This window comes from Oenanthe melanoleuca, chromosome 3 (genome assembly GCF_029582105.1).
Source record: "Oenanthe melanoleuca isolate GR-GAL-2019-014 chromosome 3, OMel1.0, whole genome shotgun sequence".
Lineage (NCBI taxonomy): Eukaryota > Metazoa > Chordata > Aves > Passeriformes > Muscicapidae > Oenanthe > Oenanthe melanoleuca.
Genome location: NC_079336.1, coordinates 102,511,507 through 102,531,495, shown reverse-complemented (window position 1 = coordinate 102,531,495; position 19,989 = coordinate 102,511,507). Strand labels below are relative to the sequence as shown.

The 19,989-nt window shown below is 45.8% G+C and overlaps 1 protein-coding gene across 2 annotated transcripts in view; it reads right to left on the bottom strand.

Moving 5' to 3' along the window:
• The window catches only part of SNAP25 (synaptosome associated protein 25), a 61,457-nt gene extending 41,700 nt beyond the window's left edge, over window positions 1-19,757 (bottom strand). The window contains exon 1 of one of the 2 annotated variants that reach the window (XM_056486211.1): window positions 19,484-19,757. The gene's annotated coding sequence lies outside the window, so the exon portion shown is untranslated. The remainder of the gene's footprint in view (window positions 1-19,483) is intronic. The other variant, XM_056486212.1, reaches the window with a different exon arrangement.
• Window positions 19,758-19,989: the final 232 nt, after the last annotated feature.

The following is a 19,989-nucleotide window of genomic DNA, read 5'->3' as shown; positions in this document are numbered from 1 at the left end:
AGTCACAGAATTCAGCAAATAGAGGATTTTCCCAGAACTCTGCCTGGATATTCCCACAGCTCTGCTGTCAATATCCTACAGCTCCACATTTCAAGCAGAGTGTGCACGCAGCTGAGGGCACAGGGATTTTGCCTTACTGCCTGGCAATGAAAGCTCCAATTCTATTTTCATTTAAATCCCTAAACCTTTTTCTGCCTTTCCTGGGACCCATATGAGGTGACTTTGGGTCTTTAACACCAGAGGCTTTATAAAAAGGCATGCCAACATGAAGGAATAAATTATTCCTTGCAGTGGATGAACAGTGACAGACAATCTGATTCTTCTCAACATTAAAACAGTGCTTGGTTTGCATCAGAAAAAGGATTTGCCTTCCAACCTCCCCACCTTTGCAAGACTCTCATTTATTTAGACACATCTGCATTCATTCCCCTGAGCATAAATCCAGGGAGTTTCTGGGTATCAGTTGCTTTTCCAGCCCTCTATAGGAGAGCACAGCTTGTTCAGAGGACAGGTGACCTTCAACAGGGATGACTCAGCCAGGCTGGGAGCAAGAGGCACCAGGGCTCTCAGTGGGACAGGGAGCACAGGGCACAGCCCAACCTGGCCCTGCACAGCCCATGATACAGATGAAATGTTTGAACAGGAGAGACATCTTCCCAAAAGATGTGTTCAGCAGTGGTAGGTGGCTTCTGGAGATGTCCCCAGTGGGGAGTTAGGGGTTGGCATGCTGTGAAGCTTGTGAGATCAGGCATTAGAAAATACCCCACAAGGTGTTTTTACATTTCTAAGTGGCCAAGCAGCCAGTGTTCAAGGTGAGGGGTCTCAAGCACATGGTGCACCCAAAGGTGCAAGGAACAGTAAATGTATCTCTCCTCTGAGACCTGCCAGCTGAGAGCCATCTTTTCAGGTTTGGGTAAAAGAGCTCCAATCTTTCAGTATAAGCCAAAATCCTTTTATTTTTTTCAGCTGGTTTTAGTTTTAGAAAGCTTTCCCATCACTCCTACCCCTCCTGCAAATGTATGAGGAATTTTAGAAATGGAAACATTTTGAAGACAAGAACAATACTTGCTAATGAAGTAATTTGTTAGTAAAATAAGTTCCAATCAAGAATATTGACGTGCCTTACTATATATTTATAAATACTACTCCTGTAAGTAAAGACAGCAGGATGGGTCATGAACTTCATTTGAATGTAATCCAATTTAAATCTAAAGCAATCATTGTTTGCTTGTGTATTTTATGTCATTTAAATTCCTAAAGAACCTATGGTTCTTCATTCTTGACCTAAGAATAATGTGGGAACAATTCTGTGTCTCAAACAGAATTTGTTTTCTGTAAGCAACATTGCCAATTTCAGATATTTCAGACTGAACTGCTTTCACCATGCTGACAATATTTTTCAATAAGTGAATAAAGAGAGGGAGATGATGCCTTCCTTCCTGAAGCAGAAAATCCATGTGGTATAAGAAATATTGGAGTGCAGCTGCTGTCTTCACACTTCACCCAAGGGTAGATTGAAGGCCACAGATTTAAATGAAGTTACCCTTGTAAGCTTTGAAAATTCATCTAAGGAGCAGCTCTCGAGGACATCCAGCCTGGACCCATCTGGTAGACTAAAAGTCCCTTGTTCAAGCAAATAAAAAAAACTCACCCATTGTTGAGGGAAAAGGGGAATATTTATGTCACTTACATCAGTTAATGGCTTAAGAAATCTTTGTAACTGTACTTCAGCTCTTGAAAGCTCGGAGCCCTGTGACTGACAGCCAAACTGCTGTCCAAAAACTTCCCAGGCTTAGCCCAGATGCAGAGTGTGATGGGCAAAGTCAGGAAGCACATCTGTGGCCACAGCCTGGGGCTCACTGCTGAAATAGCAGTGCTGTAGTGAGGGCTGCGCTTCCAGGTGACCTTGAGAAGGAGAAAACGGGGGCAAGAGATTTATTTAAGGAGCCCGTGGGGGATGATGGGCTATTTTTAAAGAAAAATAATCCATTTTGTGGGTTTATGACACTTTGGGCCTGGGTGGCTGCCAGAGAGAAAGGAGCGCTCCTCTCCTCAGAGGGACGCTGTGAGCCCTCATGTTTTCTGCAGCTCCTGCCTGTCCTCACTGGGTTCTTTTGCTCCAGCAGCAGTGGGATTCCTTTCCCCCTTTGCCACCACTTGTAACCAGACCCAGAAATCCTCCTTTGCCTCTCTGCACCATCCCCAGCTCCTGCAGACCAGAGGGCACTGCAGTCTCTGCAGTGAGCTGCTGCTGCCAGTGCTCCTTCCAAGGTTGCAGTGAGGATGCTGAGGAGGAGGATTGCTGGGTGTTAAATTCCAGCAGGAGTGGAGCAGGGGGGAATGCTGCAGTGTGTATCCTGCTGTTTGATGCTCTGAAGCCTCTGCCTCAGGGATTTGCTGTCAGCTGCTGCAGTGTGTGCAATCTGCTGCAGGATCCAGCGCTGAGCCCTGCTCAACCAGGCTCCAGCACAGCTCCCTGGGGTGCTGGGTGAGAGAGGGATCAGCTTTGGCACCCTCAGGAGGAGGGAGAAGTGCAGTTTTTGGCGAGGCTTTGTGCTCTGCCCTGCATTTGTTCAACCCCAGGTGAAGGATGCATGACAACAAGCTGACAGATTATCTATTTCCATCCCTTTTTCCTTTATTCCCCATTCCTCTCCATGAGGCTGCCTTGAATCCAGGTTAAGTAATTCAGGATAGCAGAGTCACGAAAAAGACTAATTAATTCCTCAGGTTTCATTAGACATTAAGGGTAATCACTGTCTGAAACTCCAGACAAGCCCTGGGTGAGCACAAACTATCATCAGTGCCCAGTGGACAGCAGCCAGCAGTCTGGGAAGCAATTTTAGCTCCCATCTAAATTTCAGGAACCCCAAAATACAGATCCTGATTTAAAACTTTGTCCTGGCATATGGAAATAACTGGAGCTGTAGCTGAAACTGGCAAATGTGAGAAATTAATTTTAGATTAATTCTGCATTTAAGGGAAAAAAACACCATCTTGTGAGGAAGGGCTCTGAATGCCTTTTTCTTCACCACTGAAAAGCAGTGGAGTGGCTTGGGCTGGGTGAGCTAAACTAGTGCTAAGTTCATTGAGGGAATGATTTAAAATCTGTCTTTTCTGAGGACTTGGCCTAAGAGCCTGGAACAGTTCACTCTCTTTAACAAAACATAAAAATTCTGCTTCCTGTCAGGCAAAGGTGAGAAAGAAAACTGCACAGTCTTTCTCAGGGGCATTAATCTCTCTTGTACTGAAGCAATAGAATGTTCTTTATGAACTCAGGGGCAGCAAAGTTTAGCTCATAAGCTAATTTCAAAGTAGCTCATATTGACTAACTTGTCTGATTGCACGTATTTATTCGTAATGAAAAGTCAATATTTATTCATATTTAAGAATCGTTCTTTGAAAGCAGAGCTTTCCCCTGCTGGTCAATATCAAGTAGAAGAAATTTCTCTGCTACTGAAATATGGCACTTCCTATTCTACATCCCAAAATGAGTCCACTCAGTCCAGGCACCTGTTTCCATAATAACCTGTGTCACCTCCTTCTGAGGAATATGTCAGATTCCTTGAGATGAAAAACAATAGAGCAACCCATGAATCCTGTTAGAAGTTGATGAATGTCAGGGGTGATCATCCACTAGGAAATTTCTCCCTGTAGTTTTATGTGTCAGAACCAGGTTAGTGAAACTTTTCATAGGGATCCTAGCTCTTAGGCAAGCCTTGCTGCTTCAACCTCCTCTGACTTGAAAAAATGAATAAGAATTTAAAAACCTACCCCAAAGCTTAATAAGGCTATTTTATTGCCAGGACATTTCAATAGGCCTTAAGCTAAGCACTACTACAAGCTCACAAATAATACAGGCAGCACAAATGCAACATTTTATGGCACAGATACAGAAAATGGAATAGAACCCACATATCTTCACCCCGTTGTGTCTCAGTGCAATAATAAAATTCATCTGAAAGCTCGTTCCTAGAATTAATAAACACGTTGAACTGCAGCGCTGGGAGCGTTAGGTCAGGAGCAAATTAATGTCGTGGAGGCAGTGAAGCCTGACTAGGTAAGGCATGTGCCATGTTTGGGCTGCTGGGAAGGCTCCTTCCTTCCCCTGCTGATTAGCTCTTGCCCGTGGCTAGCAGAGGCAGCACTGGTGAGATGTGAGGATGGCCTGTCAGGACAGCCTGGCTCCTGAAATGGTTCATAGAGACTTTACAGCTCCCTGCCCAAAAAGTTGCCACATTCAAAAATCCAAAACCAATAACACAGTCTTGTGTTGCTTATTCTCATTCAAAATGAGAAATGATGAGTTGCTAGGTGCACTCTCCCCCTCCCTTGCATTCCCACCACTGGGATTTCCCTGATCCTTTGGACATGAAGGCCATAACCACTGAGGAGTAGAGGGAGTCACACACTGAAGGTCTGTGGGCAAAGCACCAGAGATTCATGGCATCAGCAGCTGCTCATGGAGACCCAGGAATGACATTGGACACCTGTCCTCTCCCCCTCAGTGGTCATCCACCCCCAGGGTCAGGGCAGCCTTTAAAACATGACCAAATCAAAAATTAGACAGAAGGTGATCCCAGAATATGAGCCTTCCATGTGTCCCCAGAGTCACCTCCCAGCAGCTGCCCAGGATAACAGGTATTCCTAGGCCCTTGGTGACCCCATCCAGGGCCACTAAGGAACAGCAGCTCCCATCACCTGGTTTTCTTTTTATAAACTCCAAGGCCCACAAGCAGAAGAGGTACAGAGGGTGGGCAAAGCCAGGGAAAGGACAATTGTGTTCAGCTTTTCCAGCTGTTTTGGTGGGCAATTTTGTAGAGCCTGAGATTTGAGAAGGTGCCCAGAGAGTATCACAAGGGATCCATCACATGTGTATGCTCTGGTAAAAATAAAGAATTCAGTAGGACACCAGTATTAAAATATTATTTCTCCATCCAATTGTTGATTTAAAAGAGATCCTTCTTTCTGCCCCATGGCACAGCACTTGCTATTCCAAACAACATAGATTTCAAGGCCATATATTTTGTTTAATGCTATTTCCAGAAGAGACAGGAACCTGCATCACAAGCTGCCAGCCACAGCTTCCATATTATCCCAGACATCTGATGCAACATCTCCAGAAATGGCTGGGCCATGAGAAGCCCAAACTGCTCTTCGTCTGCTTCATCTCATCCAAAAATGAGACATAAACATTTCCCACTTCCATTACATTTCTGTCACCAAAGTTATGAGGCTGGGAAGGCTTTTTTATCTTCTTCAAAGCATAAACAAAAAAACTTTGTCCCCTTCTCTCCCCAGTTCTGATTGTGTGTCAGTATTTCTTGGCTCTGAAGTCTATAATCAGTGTAAATGTGTTAGGGGGTTTGGGACTAAACAATAGAACAAATGTCATTCATCAGCAGAGACTCTTTGGCAGGAGCTGAACGAGGCTCATGCCAGACAGAGAGACTGACACAAGCAAAGAAACAGGAAAAAGTTTCCCATTTCATTGGAAATGTGCAATATACTGATTTTATAAACTAATCAAATAACGAGCAAAACGCTTACTAAGAAGATTAAAACTCTTCATTTCTTACGTAAATGGAAGCTTTGCAGAAAATGAAAAAAAAAAAAATTAAGTATTTATTTCTAAAAATTACTGTCATCTTTTTCAAAGCTTTGACAGAAATGATTCCTTTTCTTTCCTCCAGCAAATGAAAGTTCTGTTTTCACTGCCTGGGGATCTGACTACCTTGTCACACATTCTGCACACACATTTAGACAGCCAGCTACTAAAACAGAGGCAATAGGTTATGTTACTTCTGGAGGGAAGGACTGTTCTCTCAGGAATTGGAATAGGTACAAAATGCATAACATTTCTAATCTAAAAAACTAAATTTCCCCCAACATTTTGCATTTGCAGCTTTTGGATTTTACCATATAATTGAAATGTCCTCATGTCAGAAATACTGATTAGTTTAAGCAGAAATGGAGACACTTATCCAGAGTGAGGTGGTTGAATTCTGAAACAAATTCATTTCAACAGCATTGATTAAACAGTATTTCCATATTCTTTGCTGGTCTGATTTATTAAACAAACAATTAATCTCTCAGTGACACATATTTTACAACTATGCCTTGACATCATTCAACAGGACACTACAACAGAGCAGATAAATAAACTTTACTGGCAGTTTAGTCAAAACCCTAATTGATCACAAACAATAATATTTGTGTTTACCAGAACAAATATTTACATTTTTACGTATGCAAAACTGGCAATATTGGCTTTCACTGTGACAACAAATATTTGCTCTTTTTGTCAATGTATCTTTTTTTATTGAGTACTGAAGAACCTCATCCTTTAACAACTGACTTCCTTAGTCCATTGTTAACCTTCATAAAGTTAATTCTTCACATGGCTCTACAATGTGCTTCCCATAAAAAGGGCACTCATCCTTTGCTTTTTTTATGGGTTCTAGGCAGAAAACTTCAAGAAAAGTCAGAGATGTTTGCAGTAATGGCCAACTAAGCTGTCATCTGACCTAGAAATGGAACTTCTTGAATCACAAGCACAAGTGAGCGGCTTAATTTCCTATGACATCTGCAGTTACATCTGGACATTTCCCTTTAGTCCATCTGTATTTGGCAGTCCTGCAGCGTGTATCATTTGCCCAAAGAATGCCAGATTGCTGCTGACCCTCACAAGTCCACATGCATTTGTCTTCCTTTGAAGAAAGACAGGTCCTGGCAGTTCTGCTAAAAATCTTTAAATAATCACGTCTCTATCTCAACTCCAAATAACCCACTCCTGTCCTGAGATGGACACTTTTTTGATCTCCTGCATCTTGTTTGCTATGTCTCATCTCAGAGTGACCATGAGTTTGTGAAAATGAGGCTGTCACCCAGAACAAAACCTTTTTATACATCACTGGTTCAAAGCCAGTTTAATGGCTTTTCCCCATACTCTAACATATGATAGCACAGAAAGGGATTTTCTGAAATTCAGGTCGAACATTCTTATTCCAGCATTCCCAGGAACTTCTTTAGAATTTTCCATGAGTAATACTGTGCTAGCCTTCCTGCAATAACTATTTGTTCCTCTGTGTTACTTGTGGCAGGCCTGAACAGCCTGTCATCTTCCTTTAGGATGACTTTTAGCAACACTAAAGCATCTATGAGGAACATTTTAATCCAGACAAGCTAAATCACTGTCCTAGATATTTGTCTTTGCTCAGTGTGATTCTCTGAGGGCTGCATCTCTTGTGACTGTTGCTGCGACAGTTTCTATTTCTGCAGAGGTGAACGTGATAGCTCAGCTGGGGAAATGGGACCAGCACACATCCAGCTGCAATTCTGCATTTTAATAGCCACAAAACAAAGTTATTTCACATGCCTCTGTTAAGATTTCTGTCAAAAATCTTGTGGATGAAATTACAAAACAAAAATGCTCGCCAAAATAGCCTTTTTTGAAATATTTAATTAGGAATATTCATAGAGAGCAAATTCTGAATTTGAAAAACAAGTTTTTCACTGTTCCCACACCTTCCCATATCTGCAGCCCTTGCACACTCAGTAAGGGAGCAGGAAACCTTTGGGACAACATGGAAGGAATGCAGTACAAGTAGAGCCTCAAATGTGTGAAGTGAGCAGTCTGAAGACCCACAGATTTTTTTTCTGAAAAAAACGTCATCAAATCATTTCAGATGAAGAGGAAGCCAAGGAAAATCAAAATCCGTGGCGAGCATTCCTGGAACACAGAAAATGATGGGGATTTCACTATATAATTAGTTTGCTGCAAATTGCTCTCTGATTTCTTCAAGTGCGTCATACCTTGAGCGTTTCTCAGCCACGTGATGGCTGAGGTGCTGATGAGCCACTTTCCTCAGCCTTGCCTCTGTTTTGGGCTTAAAGAACAGATCCAGTAGAGGTGAGTCAGTTCTACTCTGCAGTGCTGACCACGTTCTGCTTTAGACAGATGGTGACTCACAGCAAAATACCTATTATGCTCAACTGATTCAGGGTTTTGTACAATACAATGCATTCCTGCCTTGTACAAACCACAGTATGTTTGTATATATGTAACTTTCTGCCGAGTTTCTCAGTCAGAATTAAGTCACTGTTAGCTCTGAGATTCAGGGAGGGGTGGTGCTGCTGGTTTTTGTGTAGCCTCTGTTGTGCACTGTGTGCTCCAGTTGCACACTGCACTTCCAGTGGGAAGGAGGAGCAGCTCCACCGTTTGTCCTCTGTGCAATGCATTATTGAAGTGTTTGTACTCCAGACAAACGTGGACAGGCTCTTTTGTTACTGTGTCCAGAGAGTTTAAAAGGGCTTAATTATGGCCAAACAGATCTTCCTCTTCCACTGAAATGTTTTGAGAAATACCTACGTTAAAGGGCTGCTCTCTTAATGTAAGAACTGCCATTCTTTCACTAACAGCACCCTTAAACCTGGAGTATTCCTGACAAAGCTCCCCGTTGCTCTGGAAGCTGACTCAATTAGTGCTGACCCACCTCATCAGCCTGTGATGGGTTGGCTCTGGCTGGATGCCAGGTGCCCACCAAAGCCACAACCTCCACAGGACAGGGATGAGAAAATGTAGCAAAAGGCTTGTAGGTCAAGATAAGGACAGGGAGGTGATGCAGCTGTTTCTCTCATAGGTGAAACAGACCCAACCTGGGGAAAGTTATGGCATTTATTACCAATCAAATCAGAATAGGACAATGAGAAATAAACCCAAATCTTAGAACACCATCCCCCCACCCCTCCCTCCTTCCTCAGCTCAACTTTACTCCTGGTTCTCTACTTTATCCCTCCAGCAGGACTACAGTCAGTTCATCACACATTGACTCTGCTGCTCATTCCTCCTCAGGGGGAGAATCCTCACACTCTTCATGTGAACCAGCAGGGCTCCCATGGGAGACAGTCCTCCATTAAATTCTGCAACTGGGTCCTTCCCATGGGCTGCAGTTCTTCCTGAGCTACTCCAGCATGGGCCCCTTCCACAGGGTGCAATCCTTCAGGAGCAGGCTGCTCCAGCATGGGACCATCCCATAGAGTGCAATCCCTCAGGAACAGGCTGCTCCAGTGTGAGTTCCTCAATAGGATCACAAGTCCTGCCAGCAAACCTGCTCCAGCAGGATCCTCTCTCCCAGGGTCCACAGGTCCTGCCAGGAGTCTGCTCCAGTGTGAGCTTCCCATGAGGTCACAGCCTCCAAGGGCATCCCCCTGCTCTGGCACGGGTCTCCTCCATGGGCTGCAGGTGGATCTCTGCTGCCCTGTGGACCTCCATGGGCTGGCTCACCATGGTGCACACCCCAGGCAGCGGGGCAATCTCTGTTCCAGCACCTGGAGCACCTCCTCCCACTCCTTCACTGGCCTTGGTGTCTGCAGAGTGTTCCTCCTACATTTTCTCACTTCTCTCTGGCTGCAGTTGCTCTTGTGCAGGTTTTTCCCCTCTTTTTTAATCTGTTATCCCAGAGGCGCTGCCACCATCGCTCACAGGCTCAGCCTTGGCCAGCAGCGGGTCCATCTTGGAGCCAGCTGGCACTGGGGAGGTTTCTGGAAGCTTCTCACAGCATTTGCTCATTATATCCCCCCCAAAACCTTGCCAGATGAACCCAGTGTGTTTGGCCAAACACAACCACATTGCTCTGATTGCTCTGGTGAGCTCCATGTCTCCTGTGTGCCAGCTCAGGAGACCAAGCTCCATGATACTCAATTGTCCTGCTGGACAGCTTGTCCCAAACAAAGCAGTAAAATCATCACTATGAGACATTATCTCCAAAATGACCATGACTTTGTTCCCTTCTCCCCCCCACTCCAGCCCATAAAACCATTCATCTGAGCAACTGCTTACAAGCACAGGCATGATGCTCACAAATCCCACCTCGCAGTGAGATCTCATCACTTCTGATGATCCCTTTTTTATAGTCTACCACTTCCATTCACTTGCATGTCTTCAGCTGTGAGGCAGTAATTTAACCCCCCATCTGGCACTACTAATTTGCACTGATAACTTCATGTCTCTTCAGAAACAGGCTTCTATTTCTAACACACTTGAAAAGAGGGCCTTTTTTAGGCTTTCTAGCAAAAGGAAAAATGTCTGGGCTCTGCCTTGTGATATCAAAAACACTGGTTTGTTTTTATTTTCAATGTAAGTGCTGCAGAGCAAGTGCATATCTCCAACACTGCAGTGAGTGGGTAGCAGTCATTATCCTTTTGCTGTGCTATTTGTCTCTGAAACACCAAGTGGACACTGCTCACAAATCCTGCCATCCTGCTGTCTGTGTGTGCCTATAAGACTGAGATTAGGAGTAAGGATGCATCTCTTCACCCCCTCTGCATTGTGAAATGCAAAGATGGATGTGGCTGCTAAAGGGATGCAGACTGGGCACCAGGAGTGAGAGTATTTTATAATCTAACACTTCAGGACACCTTTAAAATTACTCTATCAAAAAAACTTGAGGACTGATGTTTACTTTTTAAGTCTAGGTAATTGTTACTGGTGTGCTCATAGGGAAAGAACAGCAAGAAAGAGTATTAAACAAAAAGCCCATCTTGTCCTTTCTCTTCAGTCTGCTGGCCTTTGTCTTTTCTTTTGTGTTTGAGTTTGTGCTTTGTTGGGTTTTTTTTCCTTCTCCTAGTCATTCTTTCTGGTTTTTATCCTCTTGTCCTCTTCTTCATCCTTATAGGTACAGCAGATCATTTTTTGGTTGAGATAAAGTAACTCTTCTAAGCCCAGGAACTGGCCTACTGTGTTTGACAATACTGGAGAGTCTGGTTAAATTTTGAAAGATCTCTGACTTGCCTGCTGCAGGAAGTTGATTGTTTTGAGAAACAGATTCTCACTGCAGGCATGAATGGAAGAACTCTGTCTGGAGAACAGCTGAGTGTACAACACATTTCTTGGAAATGTCACCGCAAAAACAGAATACAAAAAAGAAGGTAAAGAAATTGAAATATTTAAACAGCTTTGGAGTCTCACATTCTATACTTGAACATCTAATTTCCAGTATCATGGAGTCTGCCCTGGCCTTTGAATCAGTGTCTTACCTCTTCACCTGCCAAAAGTTTGTGAGTAAACTTCTAGGTGCAAGTAAAGGCTTTCTGCAGGGAAGGGAAGGACAGAAATATGGGATCCTTACTGGGAAAAAATGGAGCTCTTAAGAATATGAACTCCAAAGGGGAAAGCAAGTGTTATTCCATAAAGGAATAGGGGTAACCATAAGAAAATCACAGTATGACAGCAGCAGAGCAGCTTGACAATCTAAACAGCCCTTTGATAACTTGCAGATAAATGCTTGCATCCACAATAAAGAATGTACTGGATTTCACTGTCCAGTTAAAAAACACGTATTGTCACATTCTTCACTGTGGGCAATTCTTGAAAGCAAAGCTGGAATATTGTACTGCTGTAGAAGAAGTTAAGACAGAGGAGCTCTGCAAGCTGTGGGATGTCCTGTTTTAAAGGGAGTTCAGTTCACTGATAGGCAACATCTTCTGGCCTCTTACTCAATAACTCAGTCAAAGGAGAAGGAAGCACTGGAGTCCTTGTTGCTGAGAGAGAGTTAGCTCTTCATCTCCACCTGCACTGTGTTCCTGTCTTCCTACTCTTTCCCTGTTGTCCCTCTGTGATCTGGGTGGCCCATTGCCTGTAAAACCTTGTCTGTCCATACCAAACCCCCTGTCCTACATGGGGCTGAAAGTGGTCTTTCTCCATCTCTTTCTCTTGAGAGGGTGGTTTCCCTCAGGGCATTTGGGGAACATGATGACAGCAGAGAGCTGAGGCTGCAGAAGTTGAGGTAGGATGGGAGGACACCCCAAACTCCAAGGAAAAAAAAAGGCAGCACAGCTATTGAGGCCTCCAGAGGATGAGAGATGCCGCTCAGCTCTTCTGTCACATGCTACCCTCTATCAGCCTGCTTAATACTGTAGCCTTAAGTGCCCTGGGCATTAATCTGGAAATTGGGGACCTTTTGTGTGACGTTGGAAGCTCTCTTGCATTCTTATTTGTCAGCCTGTTAGAAGTGTACACCTGTTCTTGTTTACCAGGCTTAGAAAACGATCCTCAGAGCCTGCAAGTTGCTTCAGGAGCAGCCTATTTTGTACTATTTAAAACAGTTAATTAAGAAAAAGGGAACAAGACAACACAATGATTTAAAAATGCCTTGCTAATGTTGAAAATCCAAAGCCTGCAGATGGCCCTACTGTTGCATTACAAAGGCAGTCTAGAGCATTTTCAATTATACTTAGTGCATTCCTGGTGCCTCCAGGGGTTTTTCCACTGTCTCTTGACGTGCTCATCTCTAAATAAACTAAACCGACAGCAAAGAACCACCCAGGCTTTTTTTTTTTTTTTTTTTTTTTTCTTTCTCTCTTTTCTTCTGTTAAATAAGAAAACCTCTTAGGAACATCAGACTTGAAGAGACTCGCTGCCTTATCAAGTCCAGTCTCTTGTGAGCACCACCAACCATGCCACATAATCCCCTTCCTGCACTCATCCAGCCCCATTTAAACCCCTTTGCTGCTCTTGGACTTTCTGCCTCTTTCCTCTGTCATTGGTATAATAAAAGATCTACACTTTCAGTAATTGCAAATTCTGTATCCCAAGAACAAGTTTTTAATGGCAGAAAAGCCACAGGAAGCTCTGCAACCAGTAACTGTCTCCATACAGCTGAAAACATAAAACAAGTGCTCCTCTGGGGAGAACTGGCTGTTGGAAGTCAGCAGTGAACTCCAGTTTAATTGGGTTTGCATACCTTGGTTTGTTTCTTGAGGGCTTTTCACATCCTTGAGTGTCACAGGTGAATGCTCTCTGGAAAAGCAAATACTCAAATATTCACAGAGCATACCTGGGCTGTATGCTCAGCTGTCGTGTTACTGGCTTGGAATCAGTGCTGCTGTAGAGAGAGGGCTCAATCCCTCAATCCCACTCTCCTCTGCAGCTCAGTGCAGCTCTGGAGGAACACAGAGCTCTGCCAAAGTCCTGCTCTTGTGTAATGCACAAGCAAATGAATGAATGCTTCATCCACCTTCTGGTCTGAGATCGTGTTCTTCTCTTGCTGTCATGAATGCAATAGTAATAATCTGGATTTATATGGCACCTTCCAGCCAAGCCTTTTACTAACCTGAAGGGAACAATCATGGATAACACCCTGTCAAATTCTAGGTAAATGACAGCCACCTTTGCTGGGAGAATGCTGCATTTTATGGATATCGAGTTTAGATCACCACCCCCAGGCAGTGGAAACTGCTATGCCCTAATATTCATAAAAATTTCTTTTCAAAGGTAGGGGGTACTTGTCCTACATCTGAAGCTGAGGGTTACAAACTGGAAGTTGTTTCAATCTTAGCATTCTCTTTTATGGCTGGAGGCAATTGAGGCACTTGGCAAAGGTTACATTTATTTAATGTGTGATACTTGCACCTGAATCCAGATATTCCATGTGCAGTCCTGGTATTTTAATCCCTAACCCCCAATATCTGAAGTTCAGATGTTACCAAACATCTCTAGTCCAATTAATTGTCAGCATCTTCCTACCACTTTGTGCAGGAGCAAATTTTCCCTGTGAGATGTCTGTGCCCAATAAACAGGGAACAGAAATTTCTCTCCTAACAATGTCAGTGGCTGGCGGGGTCAGCACTGCAGGGCACAGGCAGCCCTGAGCCCGCAGAGATTTGTGTGTATGCACAGGGTGCAGAGGCTCCAGGCAGCAGCAGCAGCTCTGGGCTGGACCAAACAGCAATTCCCTGATGCCTGCAGAAATGCAAGCTTGGCTAAATCCCTCCGAGGTGAATGGTGAGGTGCCTAAGGATGTGAATGGGACCTGACTGAACAAAAAAAATACTAGTGCAGGGAGGAGAAAGAAAACTTTAATTTGCATCTAAAGCATAGTGAAGCTAATTTTAGTACCTTTTATTTTAAAAAAATGCTTAAATATGCATGGGAAACTTCTGTTCCTGTTTAAAAAAAGAATCAGTGAATGGTAACACTATTTTGACAGATGAGCTCCTCTGAAGAAGTGTACTTTTGTTTTGTGAAATTTTTTAGAGTAGCTGGAGGAAATATATTTACCTATGTAAGGCAGATCAAGGAATTGGCATCTGCACAGTTCCACTGGGAGCTATAATTTCCAGGAGTGGCAAAAGGAACCAAAGGAGAGGTTGGCACATCTTCCAAATAACTGTTTTATTCGAAAGGAGAAATACAATTACTACTTCTTCTACTACTGTGTTGCAATTCAGGAACAGAATTCCTCTCCTTTGGGTGGAGAGTAAGTATAACAAATAAATACAGCATGATGAACACCAAGCTGTGAAGTGATCAGAGATTTACTTTTCAATCTAAACTTCTAGTCTCCTTGACAAACTAGTGACAGTGAAAATCTTTGAGATTTGCTGGGATTTTTATCAAGAGAATCTGCTGAGATTTTTAGCAAGAGAATGTTACTGAGAAAATGTGGGAGATGGAAGAGATCAGTGCAAAATTACAAACATGCCCTACCAAGCTCTCAGCAGTGCCTTGTATGTGCAACTCCCTGATAATTTGTAGGTTTTGCGGAACAATTTGCAAATCTTGCATTAATTTTGCAAATCAGCTACATGAGGCATCCTTTTGTAATGTCTAGGATACAAATTTTAGTTGTTAACTCTGCCATAGTCTATGATAACTCTCATTTTGCTCATGGATTCTACCAGTAAATGCTGGCACAAAATCTTGGTCCTATGAAAAGCACAAGGAAAACTATAATTATAGTGAAAACACATAAGAACAGTTCCTCTCATTGAGCTTTAGACACATATACAGTGAGACTTGGCTTTGCCTCTGTTCTTTCATATTTCAACTCTACAAATACAATGTCTCAGCCATTAAGAATACTGCCTTAAAAAACTTGATGGAAGAAGCAGGAAAACTTCACACTACTTCCCAGCTTGAAAGAAAAATGAATGGCTACATCTAGGAATTTCTGACCTTTTTCTGCACACAACTGTGCCTTTAGGAAAAATTCAGCTGTGCCCTGGGTTTTACACCACATTCAAGTTCTGCTGGTGTTATGTATACCAGCAGAGTGCAGCAGAACCCAACCTGAAATAGAGGCGTAACACACAGGATTCCTCCTCTGCTGCTTCATCACTGCTCCCTGTCACCATTTCTGAGGCAGCCTGGCCGTGTGAGCCTCTGCAACAATGAGACCAGGTCGGTAAAAAATAGGGATGGGCTTTGGGAGGGCAACATTTTAAATGAGTTCTTTTTTTAGAAGAGGTGCTCATTCAGCAAATAGACCCATTTCTGGTTTAAAACACAAACCAGAGGAGATCCAGCTTGGAAGATTATCAGCCTGTAGAGTAGCACAATGCTCAGTTATGCCAGTTCACACCAGTTGACAATGGGGCCTAATAATAAGTTAAATCCCATTCTAAAAGTGAAATAGAGCACTGTTAGCTCTAAAGAAAAAAAATCTCTTAAGTAGGCAGACAGAGCACAGATTGGTCATCATTAACATTCAGCTCTAAAAGGCCAGGAACAGGCATGATTAATTACTTAGTGTTTCCCACTTCTCCACTCTATGCCTGTAGTAAAATTCAGCTTTCTTCAGTGGGTAAGATAATTTACCATATGGCTTATTATTAAAAATAAAAAAAATTAAAAACAGAAGAAAAAAAATGAAAAAGTTATAATGCAACATTACATTCTCTTTAGAATCACAGCCAGTATAATTCAGAGAGAATACGTACACAGCATTTGTTTCCCTTTGAAAAACATAAACTGCTAAATATTCTTTTAAAAGTCCCACAGAATGATGTACAGGAAAGTATTTTCCTTGACTCCAACTGACTTTGGATTTAGACCTGCTGGAATAATCAAAATCAGAAGGCAACACTCATCACCCGACACATCAGGGTCCTAATGCCCCTGATGTGTTTCTTTCATCCTGGTGATCTTTAGCAGGAATTAAAAGAGGATTGTAGGTGAGCATGAGGTGATGAGGAAATAACAAGTGAACAAGATGAAAGGCATAAGAGCAAAGCCAAATTTCCTTCTAAAATAGCAGGGCAAGTGGTTCAAAGATTTCCTCTAGGCCATTCAGATCCAGTTTTGGGCATTGCAACATCAGTCTTGGGGACATCAAAAAGCAGGAAAGAACAATTTTGAACCTATGCAGTTGATTTGTCTTTGTGCTTGGTGGAAAGTCCTAGAAAATTCAGTGGGATGTGGGACAGCATATTGAAAATCACAATCAGATAAGAGGCAGATTTTGCTGGTGGGAGTTTGTGCATGTCTAAGCATTTGTGGAGGGAGTAACAGAGGGGTGACAGACAAGAACTAGAAATATAACTTGTGTGTTTTGGAGAAAGTCCTAGTTGCAATACAATGCAGTAAACTGAATCTGCAAGGTCAGTAGGCAAGAAAGCCAGAGTTTATTGAGACTAAGGAAAAAGACACCTCTGGAGGCTCAAAAATAATAAGCTAAAAAATAAACTATTCCTTGACAACTTACAGCCTTGACAAAATACATCCAGCATTCCCAAGAATAGACAGACAAGCCCTATGCCCACTCCAAAGTCCAGCTTCCTAGAGGTAATCACGATCTGCCTGAGCAGTGCATCCTGCAGCAGCTCTCCAGCAATATTGTCTGCCTTAGAGCTTTGGAGTCTGAAATGCTTGAACACGTCTGTTGGTACAGATTGCCTGGCACTGGCCCAGCCTACAGGTGACTGCACTGGTAGCAGGGCATGAAACTCCACAGACAGAAAAATGCACTCTGCTAAATGAATGCTGCAAAGTCAGCCTGCATCTGTTGTGGTTTTACCCAGCTTAGAACCCTAGAAATCTCTGAAATGAGTGTGTGTGTGGGTATAAATATGTACAGATGAAAGTCCCCTCCTTATGTTATAAAACGTTATGACAGAGATTTGGGGAAAAAATTCAAGAAAAAATTGTGTGACAACAAGCCAAGGTAAAGGGAAAACAGTTTCTGCTCTTTGTTCCTGAGAGAAGAAATTATTAGCAAACTAAGCCCTACACCGTGCCATACACTTTCTATTTCTCCCTGAGGGTTGCTACAAATGCAGCAGCTGTAGCCTTGTGACACATAGACATAAAAATCGCTTAAGTTGTTCCCACTGACAGGAAAAGTGTTTTGTTTCGTTACCTCTCTCAGTTAAAGCAGTGGAAGCCCTAGGTAGAGACCGTGCTTTATTTGCCTTAGCACTTTAATCTTGCTATTTGTTGCCATACCTAAAGCCTAGGGAGAAAAATTAAAAGCTTTCCCTTGACCTGAAAACCAGCTCCCACCTCCAGTGCAATAAATCTGGGAAGTGGAGCTGCATCTCATTAGATGTATTTTGAGGGCTCATACTGGCTGGATTCTGCTGCTCTTTCTTTCACTGCCCCCATGAGTTCAATGGACACACAGCCTGGTCCCAAGAGCTCTTGGGAATGCCACTCTCATTTTCTAGTTAGCTGTGGAAAGAAAGTTAAGCTGCATTTATTTAAGGGTTGCTATCTAGCTGCATTTGGTTTTGTAACATGCTGAGTTTCTGCAACTCCTCTTGACTTTAGAGACAGCCTTAAGCTTTTGTTTTTGCCAGTCAGCTTGCCTGCATCTTTGGTTTGGTCACCTCTGTTATCTTTTTGGCACCCGTCCTAGGAACCAAACTCTTCAGTGGTCACCTGCTGGCTGACCCGTTCTGCGCGACGCAGCAGCAATGGAAAACCACTGCCGCTTTTTCCTAGGCTGGATTCTTTGGGATGTGCTGGGGGCCTGGGAGAGAGTCCCTTCCCCAGCCATACCCACCGGAGCACTCATCTCCCAGATGCTTCCATCCCTTCCCATGCCACCCACAGCGGTGGCAGCCCCTCACCATCCCCGTGCTGATCCATGGGGGAGTTGCTCCATGCCCAGAGCTAGGACAAGGTGGGGGTGTGGGACAGGCATGTCCTTGCAGATGCTGCGGCCGGGGTTAGAAGCAGACGGGTCTGGGTTAAGGGGCTGCTCTGCCACCCCCGGGCAGCACCGCAGACCAGCCCCCCGCTATCCTCCCCCTCCCACCCCCCGTCTTCAGCCGGGAACGAAACCAGCAGCAATTATTCAAGCCAAGCACGTAAATCTGGCAGATCCCGCGGCTCCGGTTTGACGCAGCTACGCAGCGCAATGTCTGGACACGCAGCCCAATCCCCCTTTCTCCCCTTGTTTATTCGCCCCGCAGAAAAACAAAACAAAACAGAAAAAAGCAGCGAAGTTCCAACTTGGAACAGCACCGAGAGCTTTGCGGGGCTGGGGTGCCGGGAAGCGGAAAGGACGGGCGGAGGGAACACCGGCGGCATCGGGGGAGCCGCGGCCAGGAGCCGTGACGGGGCAGCCCGCGTTACATAAGGCGGCGGCTCCGCACCGCTCCGCAGCGCGGACAGCGGGGCGGGGGGGCGGCCCGGGCCGAGCCCCGGCGAGTCACGGCACAGCAGCGCCCGGGGCACAGCGCCGGGGGAGCCCCGGGGGCTGCCGGGGTCCCTGCGGGGACCCGGGGCTGGGCGTTATATAACCCCCGCCTTCCTCGCACGAACACCTCTCCGGCGAGAGCGGCCCAAGTGCCGAGCGCCGATCAATTGCAGGAACTGGTGTTATCAGCTTTTTTGGTTGTTGTTGGTTGGTGGGGTTTTGTTTTTTAAATTTTATTTCTCCCTCTTCTCCCTCTGAGCTGCATAACCACAACTGCTCTTTCCCGCGGTCCTGTCCTGGAATCAGGGAGCAGCGACGCTTGCCAGTCGGGAATCTCTTCCCAGTCCCGTGTCCGGGGGGGCAGCCCCGGGGCGGGGGACGCGGAGCCGCAGGGGCGCTGCAGCACGGCCGCCTCCGCTGCCGCGGTGCTGAACATACACAGACACACCGACACGGACGCGGGCAGACACACGGACACGGACACGGACAGACACAGAGACACGGACAGACACACAGACACAGACACGGACAGACACACAGACACAGACACCGCGCACCCCCGGTCCCGGCGCGGGCCCGGCGCTGTCCGCGGTGCTGAGCACACAGCCGGACGCACGGACCGGCACAGACAGACACGCGTCCCCTCCCGTCCCGCCCGGCCCGGCGCTGTCCGCGGTGCTGATGCTCCGCCGCAGCCCGGAGCGGCGCGGGCGATGCGGAGCCCCGGGCGGCACAGCCCGCTCCGGCCCAGCGGCACAGAACGCCCGCAGACCCTTCTCCCCGCTCCGAGCCGGGAATGGCGCTGCTTCCCCTTCTCCTCCGACCTTCCCTTCCCCGCCGGCCTCTGCCGCCCGCACGGCCGAGAGGCACAGCCCGGCTGCCTCCCCTGGCTCCAGCCCCCTTCTCCCTGCCTGTCTCTGACCCCGCAGCAGCCCAGAGGCTGGAGACAAAACAGCCGAACGGATCCCACTTTAAATACATCCTTTTTTTCCATTTCACGATCGTCAATACCGTCCCCTCCCCCTGCCGGGCCGGTGCCCGCGGTGGTCTCCCGCCTGTACCTGGGCTGGCGGAGCGCGGCGCGGCGGGGTCGGTGGGTCGGTGCCGCAGCTGGACGGGAGGCAAGGACAGGAGGCTGCTGACCTCCGCGGGTCTCCTTCTTCAATGGATCGGGAGCCGTGCCCTCATCAAAGATGGCCGTCCGCTCCTACGTCAGCAGCTTTTAATAGCCCTCCCCGGCGGGGGGAGCGGGAGGGGGCAGAGCGGGCCGGGCGGGTTTGAGTCATCGCCGCCGCACCGCTCCCTCCGCCGGCCCCGCCGCCTCCCGCAGCCGCCCCGCCGCCGCCTCCCCGCGGCCGGGGTCGGGGCAGGGGGCTGGGGGCGGCTGCGGGCGAACCGCCCGGGCAGGGGGGCAGGGGCCCTCCCGCAGCAGCGATTTCCTCCGCCAAAGGGGTGGTCCGAAGAGGGTATCCCTCTGAAGTCCCCGGTACTCCATATATGGCCAATCTACGTGGGCTTCTATTTTTATGTTTGAATTCTTCCTTCTCTCCCCTCTTTTTATTTCTCA